Source organism: Sinocyclocheilus anshuiensis, unplaced genomic scaffold (assembly GCF_001515605.1).
Source record: "Sinocyclocheilus anshuiensis isolate Anshui unplaced genomic scaffold, SAMN03320099.WGS_v1.1 scaffold870, whole genome shotgun sequence".
Classification (NCBI taxonomy): domain Eukaryota; kingdom Metazoa; phylum Chordata; class Actinopteri; order Cypriniformes; family Cyprinidae; genus Sinocyclocheilus; species Sinocyclocheilus anshuiensis.
In genome coordinates this window covers 2,166,556-2,180,024 of record NW_015540842.1, presented here as the reverse complement: position 1 = coordinate 2,180,024, position 13,469 = coordinate 2,166,556, and positions in this window count along the sequence as shown.

Below are 13,469 nucleotides of genomic sequence, written 5' to 3'. Positions count from 1 at the left end.
TATATCAAATAAAAACAGGAACGGGCATTTATATTGATGTCATTTTTTTTAAATCAATAATGAAATCTCTTTATAAAACATTGGCCTTTTTCTATTTCTGGTGCACAATGAGTGTCATGGGTGTTTCTTTGTGTATTATGAAACTTTCATTTATTTTTTACTTTTTTCATATGCCTTTTATTTTACATTGTCTATTTTTTCCTTTGTTCACACACACACACGCACACACACACACACACACACACACACATATATATATAAGTGGTTTGTGTTTATTTGTTTTATGATGTCTTTTCATATTTTAAGATTAAAATTCTAGGTCTTGAACAAATGGAAAAAAGTAAAATAAAAAAAATAAATAAATAAATAAAAAAAAATATATATATATAAAGACAATAGTGTCTGTGAAGAGCATCATGATGTGATGTTTTAAGAGAAAAAAGAAGAAAACAAAGTAAATATCATAATACCAGCATATTTGTACTGTGCATAATTTCCACTAATTTATGGCAAATTATGCAAAGTGTGAAAATATTAGTCAATTGTTAATATTTAGGATACATAAAATGATACATATGAAATTAGCTTTAGAAAAACAAAGCAGTCAGACAGTTTATTATTTTATAATTAATTTCTTTATTTATTGTGACCTAAATTGCAGTATCATGTTTTTTGTAGTATCAGATGGGTAAAAAGTGAACAAAACATACATACTGGCATATATCATGATTTTAACTTTTAATTTTAAACTTGAACTGTGTTCTCGCGACTAATGTTTTTTTTTTTTTTTTTTTTTGCACATATACGTTTAAGTGGTAATATGCCAAACCTCATTTTAAAATAAGTGATCGAAAACAATTACTTTACACAATCCAGGACACCTTAATTAAGCGTTTCCTGGTATGTGAGATGAGAAGATCACATCACAGGGAAAAGTAGGATTAAAATTAATGCCTGGGTCCATTTTTGACCCACATATGCATCTTGGGAATTGCTGAAATTATAGCAGGCACTTCATTTTTGAAAGGTTCAGCCAGTGAGTATTGCATTAGACTTTCAAATAAACTTGAGCCCCTTTCTCATAAGAGATTGGCACCGCAATAAGAAAAGTGATTTCAAAGTGTTGCAGGACTGAATGGCCTGGGGTGTTGGTTAACCATACTGTTTTAATTAGCACTATGTACTTCCAGACTGATATCAGATAATGTAATTGGAGTCGGAACAAGTGTGCCATTTCCATTTTTACATTTCTGGAGCACGATTGGTGAATGGCTCGGAAGTGGAGAATTATCTCGGCGTTACGGCTTTAACAGCTTTCAAAGGAGAAGTCATAAAACGCCAACAAGTTTAATGGAGAAAGGAACTTTTCAAATCCTTCTCCCAGAAAGTTAATTACTGACACCACTATTGCATTATGAACAATGTAATGGCTTGTGCTATCAAGACCATTTCCTTAAATTAGTATTACTTGATTCCAAAAAAGTCATTGAGGAAATGTAATTTGCATCCGAACAATGCCGCACCACACACCTGCCACAACAATATTTACATTCATATCAAAATTCACTCAACATTAGTTCTTGATTGTTCCTGTCTAAAACCCCACCGCTTCTCGCTCCGAATGACACGGGGCTGCCGAGAGAGACATAATCTCGCTCATTATGAGGAACGTAATTGGAGCAGTGTAGTTGCGAGGATGTTATCGGAAATAAACAGCGCGTCAGGCGGCCGCCCCCATGCCTCAGAGCTCCTGGGGAGCTGTAATGAGACTAATAACATTATCTGTCTGGGCAGGCCTCACTCCGCTCTTCCGTTCTCTGTGGGGAGTCAATCACAAGGCCACAGAAAACCGGGCACGTACAGGGGGGCTGGCTGTTTCATCGCAGCAGCTCTCCGCACGTCTTGAAACGGAAGATGTCTGCAAGACCAAGAGTGATGAAATAGAAATAAATAAATAGCTGCTAGCATTTCTTTAAGAATTAATGAGCCCTTACTGTTATAATGGTGTTATTATTAAATATTAGGACTCATTGTCAAGAGCTTTTTAATAACTTTATCCAAAGTTGCTAATAGCTAAAACTCAAACTCTATTTATCAGTGATAAATGGGGTACGAATTTTATTGCTGAGGCATAAAATTGTTCGTACACCTACTACGCATATTAAGAGAGCTTATTTGCCGTATTTGCTTAGGCAAGCATCACTGTTGCTCATGTTGCAGGGCTGTAACCATCATAAACATTGAGGTTTACACGTCCACCAATAATCAGATATGGCCAAATTGTCACCCCAAATATTTGATATTGATGCAGGTATCCTGCACTCCATTATGCACCGCTGTGTGTGTTGTTAGGAAGATGAAAAGTTTTTTTTTTTTTTTTTAATCTCGTCTGTGACGGCCAATGTCAAAATGTTTACATTTACATTTAGTCATTTAGCAGACACTGTTATCCAAAGCGACAATGGAAGCAATCAAAATCAACAAATCATCAAAATGTTTGAGGTGGCCAATCAAATCAAGGAATATAAGCTTTACTCTTCACAGCCAAATGTGAAGTTTTTAACAATGACAGAGTATGAGGTAAGATGATAAACATTAAATATTTAACAAAAATATAAGTAGTGTAATATCCATCCAACGATACCATTTTTGTCAAACTTCGCATTAAAAAAAATTATATAATTTATGCATGCCTAATTCATGTAAAGTAATTTGTAATTAAATGTGAGACACAATGAATTTTAACAGAGCTGTTAATGCATATTATATAATTAAGAGTGAATGTGCATATTTTATAATAAAAATATTATTTGCAAATAGTTTAAATGCATATATAGCTTTACAATATATTCTAGTTCTTTACTTACTCTTTCTTCTTTAATCCCTTTAAATCCTTCACTTCTTTAATTTGTTTAGACAAAAAAAAAATAATCCAAAGAAAATACATTAATAAATAAAAAAGGAGAGAAAATATGGGCTTTGATTCTTTCAAATAGTGTGGCTTGTTAAGGAGGTTATTACTTTTCTGATTGGAAACATGGAATATTTGTACCAAAAAAAAGAGAATAGATTATTTGTCAAATAACTAACTAACTAACTAAAAATGAATGAATGAATGAATGAATGAATGAATGAAACTGGTGACTTCACAGCATAGAAAAATATTTTCCCCCTACAAACTCATTTAACATATTAGCCTAACATCTTGATGTCGACAAAGTCTATTGTCAACCTGCAGTGATGTCTGTCACATTCAGTAGCATAGATAAGACAAAGGCCAAATAAAGCCCCACTAATCAAGCTGTCAGGATGAAAGGCATTTCTCACCTTTTCTATTTACTCTCTCTAAACTGTTTTCAGCTGTAGCGAGATGTGTTTGCAGTTGACATTGCAGGTTTGTGCCAGTGGTCCTGACTGACTGCATGCGGCAAGGCTGTGAACCGCCTGTCAGTCATCCGTAATCCCAGTAGGAGGCGGGGTTACTGGGGCCTGCTCCCACCCCCTCTGAGACCCCTCCACTGGGCACAGCTACAGCAAAGGCCACCGGGTGGCTGGGAGTGACAGATGGACCTCATTTGAAGTCATGATGAACTTCAGCTAGAAAGAGTTGAAGCATCTGGGGGGAATGATGGGGAACACAGCAGATAAGAAGCTTATTGTGAATACTGATGTGTAGGAGGAACAAAAAATGAGGGGGGGTGCAGGGTTTGAGCAAACCTGGGGAGATTTATAATCCAGGCGTGCGTGAGCAGTCAATAGACATGCATCATCAGAAAGAGTGAAAGAGACAGAGATAGAGATATCTCAGCCGACAGCATTTAAAGCATCATAGACGTGATCCCAATGTGATGACGGCTCTACAATGTAGACAGCAATATTATAGTGTTGTTTAAGAACATTTCATTTGGTGAAATTCTAACGTCAAATCACATGCATTTAGCGACAAGATTAGTGAAAAAAAATCCATCCATGGCAAATCAAGATAAATTCTGAATGTGTATATATATATATACAGTATATATATATATATATATATATATAGTTTTTATTAATCACATTATTACAAGTCTACATAAGTGTGTTAAAAAACATCATACTAAAAGTGTTCTCTAGACTCAAGTGGCATTTTATTTCATTCATATATTTTCTGCAGATACATTTTATTATTATTATTATTATTACTTTAAGATTTGAAGTACAAGTGTACATTCAAATGTACAATTAAACACTTTTCACAAGAGTACTTATTCACTCAGTCCTCCTGTGCACTTCACAGTGAGCATTGCTTTTGTGCAGCATGGAATTACTGCCTTTATAGAGCATTCCAGACCTGAGTTTCCATTTCAGTTAGGATGTTGCTTTATAATTTTGTTTACTTTGCTTCTTTTGTAGGCTGATTTCACCTGTTTAAATGCTCTCATACAACCCAGCAGCCGTGTGCTTATTCTGGACTTTAATGAATGAATGGATCATAGGCACAACATGATCTAGCTGTTGTAATGGATGACACTTCTTTCCCTTATTGATGCCAATGAGAAAGTAAAGCAGAACAGACCCACATAGGTTAAGAAAGATATCTTACTGCCTCTAAGTCACCTTTTTTTTCTCTATATTAGCCAGTTGTGGAGAACCGTATCATTTCTGTTGACAATTTCCTTAGAGCGACAGGAAGATTCCATTACGTCTTTTTTCTGGCTTTTGAATTTTGAGCATTTTAATAGGGTTTGAGAAGGGCTTGTAAACATCAAAGGACCGCAGTCAGCGGGTGTGCATCTCCAACGATTACATGCTTATCTGTGACCAAAATATTCAGGCGGGGGGGGGAAGAGTACAAGCATCATTAAGAAGTCTACAAAGCAATTTCCGCCATTTAGCGCTTGTTTATTCTGAATACATTATTTTGTGCCGAAACAAAACTCCCACATTGGGGGAAAGAAACGGATGGAAAACATTTTCCAAAATAACCCAAAAAAACACATTCAGAAATAAATACAATTATGTCTGTATCAGAAAGCAAAGAATGAAAACTCTAAACAGAAAATATCTTAGATGAATCTGCAGCATGTGATAGTTTCAGCCTGAAAATGGAAGCAGCGCAAAACACGTTTGCTTCTAGCTTGAGGGCTGTATCTGTTTACCTCTGATAAATCTCACCATAGCCTCGCAGCCACATTTAATATTAACATCTTTAGCATGAAAAGAAAAAGAAAACGATGTGAAAAACACTTCTTAAATCTTAAATTAATTCACTTTAAGTTTTAGTTCACAATTTAACTACAAGACATGCTACGTGGTGGCATAATGATCATAAATTTCACTTTTTAAACATAAATGGAATAGTAGTTCAGCCACAAATTAAAATTCCATACTCATATGCTGTTCCTGTGAAACACAAAATGACAAATTTAATTTATTTTATAATTGAATATATTATATTGTCATTATTTATTTTCCATCGTCTGTGACCATGTATATCAATCAATCAATCAATCAATCAATCAATCAATCAATCAATCAATCAATTGTTATTTTAAGAACTGTTTGCTGAAACCAAAACCAAAAATGGTTCTTCTATGGCAGGGGTGTCCAAAAATGTTATGTAGGGAATACTGTACAGTCAGCTGATCATTATAGCAAAAATAAACCCTGACAGGATGATCAGGACCTGAACACATCTTGTATCAGTTAATTATTTTATTATATAAGAAGAAAGAGATCAAAAAGTACTATGAAAGCTATAAAACTAACATGACATTGGAGATTGGTTGCAAATATTATGTATTACTGTGCAAATGTTTTTCACAGCACAAATTAACCATAATGATCACAGTCAGAATAAAGTATTTCAGAGAGGGTCTGAAATGGACTACAAAACTCAAACGGAACTCAAAAATGGTGCATCAAAATGTTGGCATCATTGGCTCTTGCATGTCTCATAATGCCATCAAATCCTTTTCAGGACAAGTCAGGCATCTTGGGTTTACACTCAGGCAGCTATTTTCAGTCATACAAGCACTTTGCTTGGGTCTTTGTTTGGAAGAGGGGATTTTCTTTGTTTTTTTTACTAGAGCTGCCATATTGAGCATTTCAGTTTCTCCCATTCATTGTAATAGGTGGCCCGTTTCTATGTACTGTCTCTGGTTAAACCTGTGCCATATTTGCTATATTTAATTCAGAACTGCAGCAGAGGGAAAATCAGTGAATGATGGCTTAAAGTCACCACAAAATCAGAATTGACATGCATTTATTTATTTAGGGATATTGCAGTGTTATTATAAATTATGTATCTGTGCACATCATTCCCTCCTCTTGTAATGATATCTCTTCTTATCTCTGATGACGTGTACACCAGTGCAAGGGGAGACAACCTGTCCTTTACAGGAGATCTCAAATGACAATCATCCAACAATCCAGTGAATTCTTGATGGACCAAATTAAATCCCTTCCTACATTGTTTTTCTACAAGTCATTTTTTTATATAAGATATAAGTCACAATAGGGAAGAAAAGGCAGTTACAAATTCCGTTTCATGTTGACTTTAAAATTTGGTCTTCCACACATAATACTTCACAAGACTTAAGGCTGGAATACTCTACATAACTTTCGCCCTGATTTACAGCCTGGATGAGTCAATGCCAATTGCCGAAATCAGAGCTAGTCTGCAAATTTTAGATGTCAGATTTCATAGAAAATTGCATAATGTATGATGGACACAGACTTTTTTTTTTTTTTTTAGCTTCAGACTATGATTCCGTCCAGTCAGAGGAAATTAATGAAATTATCTTGATAACTTTTAAAATGTAGTTCTCAGCATGCTTTGCATAGGACTGGATAAAGAGAAGCAAAAGGAGAGACCCTTTTTTTCGTGCTCATGTTTGGTTTGTGGGTGGCTACCTAAAGATACAGCAACCATGTGATCCAAGACTAGGCTAATGTCCATATTTTACATTTATTTATTTAGCAGACTTATAAATGAGGAATAAAATAAGTGGTCTGTCATAAAGAAGTAATAAACACAAAGTAAATACAAAGATTCAGACGTTGTCTAGACAAGAAGTCAAGTGAGTGAGTGAAGTGACATGTGGCCAAGTATGGTGACCCATACTAGGAATTAGTGCTCTGCATTTATCCCATCCAAAGTGCACACACACAGCAGTGAACACACACACCGTGAACACACACCCGGAGCAGTGGGCAGCCATTTATGCTGCGGCGCCCGGGGAGCAGTTGGGGTTCGGTGCCTTGCTCAAGGGCACCTCAGTCGTGGTATTGAAGGTGGGAGAGAGAGCGCTGTACATTCACGTCCAATGGATTTTTTTTTTTTTTTTGGTGTTTTATGTTCTTTTTGGAACTTGATGTGGTCACTATGAGAAAAGACTTTTTCTTTAAGAAAAGAACATTTCTTTTGTATTCCACAGAAAAAATAACAGCATATAGGTTGACATGAGGGTGAGTAAATCATGACAAAACTTTATCTTTTTTTTGGGGGTGTACTATTACATAAAATTGCCTATTACAGTTGTTGTTTCTGATTTTCTCAAATGTCGCTTGCTGAACGGAGGATGTTGCTCCTGAATCTGTACTAAATTAATAAATGTCTCAATGGGTGATATGGGTGCAAGAGAAGGGCGAATGACGGAATGGCTTTTGTGAGATGAGGTGAGAATAGCAGTTTCTTAAAATTTGCATTAGAAAGCTTATGAGAGTCCCGACTGTATTCATTCAACACTTTTCCCTATTCGACTTCACCCATTACAATCATTGCATTTCTAGGAAGACTGACAGAGGTTGCGATCCCTCCATATGATTTCTGACATATACTCCTCCACTTTTCCAGTATTTTACACAGGCTTGATCTGAACTGAAATGCAGAGCAAGAGGTCATTTTCCAAGTGCTCATCTCCATGGTGATTTTATTTGTTAGAGATCCATTTGCACAAGTCCAGAGATATCACCCAGTTCATCTTTTGAAGTGTATTTTATTATCTTTAATACATTCCCAAAATAATACAAGGGTCAGTACAAGGGTTGACAAAACTCTCTTTACAGGTCTAGGTCAAAAAAAGCTCACCTTAAAGTCTTTATGATGTTCTTTATGATCATCATAGATGAGACTTGGGTTCCCCATTCAATGTAAATCTGTAGAATTTATTGCATCCATTTTACAGCATTAACAGTTTACTACTCAAGGTTAGGGTTTTGTTCACTATGTAAGAATACATGGTCAGTTGTAATATTTAGCAGCCTTAGAAAACACCTCTAATGACGCAACTGGGTCAATGACAAATAAGAATGTCCTTGATAAAGAAGAGGAAAAATATTTGTAAAAAGGTACTCATGGTTTAAATTCATGTTGGGTTTACATTTATAGGGGTAGATTTCTCCCGAAAAAGAACATTTGCTCACCCTCAGGCCATCCAAGATCTATGTGACTTTTTTTTTTCCTTCAGTAGGACAGTAAAGATGATTTTTAGCTGAAACCATGGTTGATTAATTTCATGGGTGATTCATAAAATGCAAGTCAACAGCTACCATCACTTGAGATTTCAGGATCTTGTAGGATTTGTAGAGCTGTTTAGCCATAGCATCAATCTGTTGGACAACCTGGAAGGCTAATTTACCATGGGTTCATTTTGGGAATTCCTAATGGGTTTTAAGAAAAGAGGTTTTCAATTTATGAGTGAAATAGGGTTTGTGGTTAAGCCTATTGTGTGCGCTTGAACGCTGAAGGCTAAACACTGTCCGAGCTGGTAGCATGGTCTTGTGTTGCTTTTCATCACCATAATTGATGGATGTCTAAAATATTAAAATAAGGAGAAGCCTAAAACAGGCCTGATGCCAGGCCCGTGTCTAAGCTACGAGTCTACTCCCTCTCCTGATCCACGGGCTCTCTGCAGCCCTCCAGCAACGCCGGCACAACCACGGTCTCCAGGTCACCAACGTCCAATGAATGGGCCTCCAAGTATGGATCCTTCGGCTGCACTGCATCCTTTTGACCCATCGCCTTGGCTTCCCGCTCCCTCATGAACAGTCGTTCCTCCAGCTGCACCGGGATCCCTTGTCCAACCGTTTCCACCTGGGTTCATCATCCCCCTGGTCCTCTGCAGAATTTCTGGATTGCAGCTGTGCCTGGTCCATCTACACCTTCAGCTCCAACATCATCCACACTCCCTTCGGGTACACCTCAGTCTTCCCAGCTCCAGACTGATGGTGTCACCCTTGTTCTCCAGTTCTATGGCTTTTCCTTGGTCTCCAACATCCCTTACTCTGCCTCATTTTTCCGTCCTCCGGGCTCCACCCTGGTTAGCACCTCTGTGGGCCCTGCCATTGGTCATCATTCCTCCGGATCTGAGCGTCCCATTTTGTCAGCTCCACAGCGACTTCCTCCACCAGCTTTTCCTCTGACCTCTGGACTCTTACTAATGGAGATCCTGGCCTCTCTTCCCACCCCGTTTATTTTCAGAATTATATATAAAGCGGACTGTCATTAACATGAAGCAGTTGAACAATAAGGTCAGTTTCGAGATGTATATTGTATAGCCTGACATAAAAGACTGCTTATCTAGCCACACAGTCTGCTGTAGATTTTGTCCAAGATCTCAATAAGATCATATCATCCATTTTGACAAGTAGCAAGCATAAAAGACAGAAAAAAAAAATCTCACAGTGTACACCTTCAAACTTCTGACTCCACAAAGCCTGATCAAAATTAGCAAAACGACCTTTGTTTCTCACCTATTACGCCCCACTTACAGACCGGAGCTCATTAGATGTAATGCTTAAACGATTGTAGGTGCATTAACCAAGGTGCTACTGCAGGTCTTAATGAGACTGAGAGAGAGTGAGAAATCATGTCACAAAGCCATTGTGGTTTGCTTCATCAGAATACCACAAATCTCTCTGTATCAAGAACTGCAGTTTTCATTATGGCAAATGAGGGGCACAAACAATACTTTTTTTCCATGAGAGAACTGCACATTTTTGTTATAATTTCCAGTCAGCTAAGACTACAGTAGTCCACAGATTGCTACAAAGCAATTTTTTCCGCAGTCATTACTGCAGTCTTTACTTTCACATGGCCCTTCAGAAATCATTTTTAATATGCTGATCTGGTGCTCAAGAAACATTTCTTATTAATAGTTGTGCTGCTTTTAAATGCAATTTTTTGACAGAGAAACAACCACCATAAGCAGTCCCCATCTCTGTTGATGCCCTCCATGCCAGAGAAGGGTCATGTGACACTAGTGACAGGATGCATGAGCACTGACATCAGCTTCACCATGGTAGAAGTGAGGTCTCCAATAACCAGAGACATGCTAGAAAGGCAGTGCTGCTGTCATATGTATGTGGACATGTTCTCTGTGCTGCCTGGTCGTAGTTCATCCTGTTAGACAGCAATGTCACTATGCTGGCTCAAATCACCTGTCCGAATAATGAAAAGCACTGTGGATTTTTATTTTTTTTCCTTTCTCTGTGGATGTTCCAGAGGATAACAGATGGTGAAATGAATCAGTAATAAACCCAACGATGAGCAGTACTCCCAGAATTATTACAGAGAGTGTCCTGATGAATAGTGGCTTATTATACATTCCACACCTCACACCAACAATTCAAATATTTCACCGTGATTTTCTCACACCATTAAACTGAGGTGTTTTCGGCGGGGTGTGAGGGGTCTATCATAAAACTAATCTGAAATTTGCATGTGGGCTTTTCCTCTCAATTGATCCTTGGCATGAATATAATAGCATATTATGGAATAGATATAGGTCACATTTTGAGATAACAGTGAATGTGCTTACATGTTCATGCTTTTATATTACTCTAAATAATTACACAACACAATATGAGGGCAAGTAAGTGATGACAATTTTCAGTTTAACCCTAAAGCTTCGGTATCATCTGAAACAAGGTCAATACAACATCACTGATATATTTTGGTGGCAATATCACATACATATACAGTGGGGGGAAAAGTATTCAACACATCAACATTTTATTTTTTTTAATTAAACACAGTTCTAATGAAGTGATTTCCAGAAAATGTTGACCAGATGTTGGTATTAACATAAGAAATCTACACAGATAAAGAAATCATGATATTGCAATCCATAAAAAAAGTTATATTAAATCAAGTGGAATGTCAGTGACAGTGTATCCCTTGCTTAGTGGAGAAGTCACTGTATAACATTCACTCACCCACATTATTATTTTTTTCTTCCTCGGAATGTCCAAGCTGCTCTTTTCCAAACCAAGAAAAAAAAAAAAACTGTACTTGGTATTCTCTGAAAAGCTTTCCTTCCACTCAGATTCAGCACTCTCCTTCGTCAAGGATAACACAATAAAGTGAAACACTTGTTTCCATTGTGGTCCTTCATGTGGCCCCTGCCACCTCAAGACAAACTGCTCCAAGTTTGGCATCAGTACTATCATATATCACATAAAATAAAACATATTGTGTCTGAAGCCACATCAGCAAAACTACATTTTGGTGGTTCTCATGAAAGTGACCACATCTATTTTACTCTCATGAGACTTCCCTAAAATTATGGTGCAATATGGCATGAACAAGACCAGGGAAAGTCTATTATAATAATATAATAATAATAATATTAATAATATTGCTTTTCTAATAAAAAGGTCATCTTGCATGAATCAGGAGATAAATATGCACAGATCAAGCACCTTTTACTAGTGAAAACAGTCCAAAACAGCTCTAAACAAATATGTAGGTGGATTTTGATGTGAGAGTACAACAGGTGAGAGAACTTTTTCACTGGAGGAAGCGTTATTATGTATTATGGACTCATATTTTGGCCAGAAGTGGTGGTTTAAACTTAACATGCCTTAATGATGATTTGTTTCTTACAAACAGTCCCATCACAGTTTTTCTCTTCTCAAAATTGATGGACTGGAGTCATGTAGATTCCTTTTGTTTAACTGAGATGTTTTATATCAGCTGTTGGACTGTTTGGACTGACGACACCCATTCACTGCAGAGGATCCACTGGTGAGCAAGTGATGTAATGCTAAATTAATTTAATCTGTTCTGATGAAGAAACAAACTACATCTTGAATGGCCAGAGGAAAAGTACATTTTAAGCTATTTTTTATTATTGGGTAAATTAATCCTTTAGAACACATTATAAGAGCAAACGGACTAGCAGAACGGAAAGAACAAAACAACAAAAACAAAATGAATGTTTGTCCCTTTCCTCAAGCACAGTTTCAGCCCTTCATTAGATTGCTGTTATGTAATAACTCAAGAGCGTGTCATGTCATATTGAACCAGTTTTCAAGAACAAAACTATTCTATTATTTGAGGAATGAAAGACTTGGAAATCTACTTTGAATCCTGTTTTCCAAATCAAGTCATAAATGTTCACTAATGTTTATTTGTTGATGTGAACCATTTTGAATTCTTCCCACCTATAAACATCAGAAAAGCTGTTCTACAAGCTGTATATGCCACATAATGTTCTGGTAAAAATTATTTTCTTAAAAAGCATGCCAAGCCATCGAAGTCTTTTTAAGGTATATTAACCCTTTAGGCGCCAGGGATTTTTGGGGAAAATGCTGGATTTTGACATCAAGATTTGAAAAGCTTGTGGCTTGAAAGAGCTTAAAGATAGAGATCTATAGTAAACTAGAAAAATGTTGGACATGACCGAAAGTTTATGTGGGGTGTAAATATACCCGTCTAATTTGCATATTATGATGTCATCAGAGGCGGCCATCTTGAATTTAACAATATTCAGGAAATAGTAGATATTGAATTGATGTTTGAACTTATTTGCATGTTTTGTTTGTTTTTTTTTATCTTTTTATCCTAATTCCAAATGATCAGAAAAGAGGAAACAAACAATGAAACAGGAGAAAGTGCTAAATTATTACTATATTACTTTTGAGTTCAGCTCATGACAAATGGGGGCAAAAACAAAAGTGTTGTGTTTATAATTTTGTTCAGTGTATATATATATTGTATATGTAACGATATTATCGATATCGCGATATCAAAACTGTCTCGATATTATCGTGGTCACCTGACGATATGAAACGATAGGTCTTCCGGGCAAAATAAAAGGTTTTCTGCGCCTCAGAACTCAGAATGAAAAATGGGGGCAAAAACAAAAGTGTTGCACCCAGCCACCATTGTCATCACTATTTCCAGCCCTATTTAGATCCAGATCACACCTGCTGCCTCTACCACGTCTCCCGGCTCTCCCACGCACAGCACAGCCACGTGTACCGCGGCCACTCCCACCTCTTTGGGGCAGCTAGTGCTACTTCCAGCCCTATTTCTCCTACCCCTGATGCCTCTACCTCTAGCAACAGCTCTCCTATGGACACTGCGACCACGTTCTCCCCTGCCATCCCCATCCCCGTTGGGCAAAGGGTCAAAATGATCACTTGTTTGTGCTTCGTGAACACTCTCGCCTTGCACGGCGGCACCATTGCGCTGCAAAGAT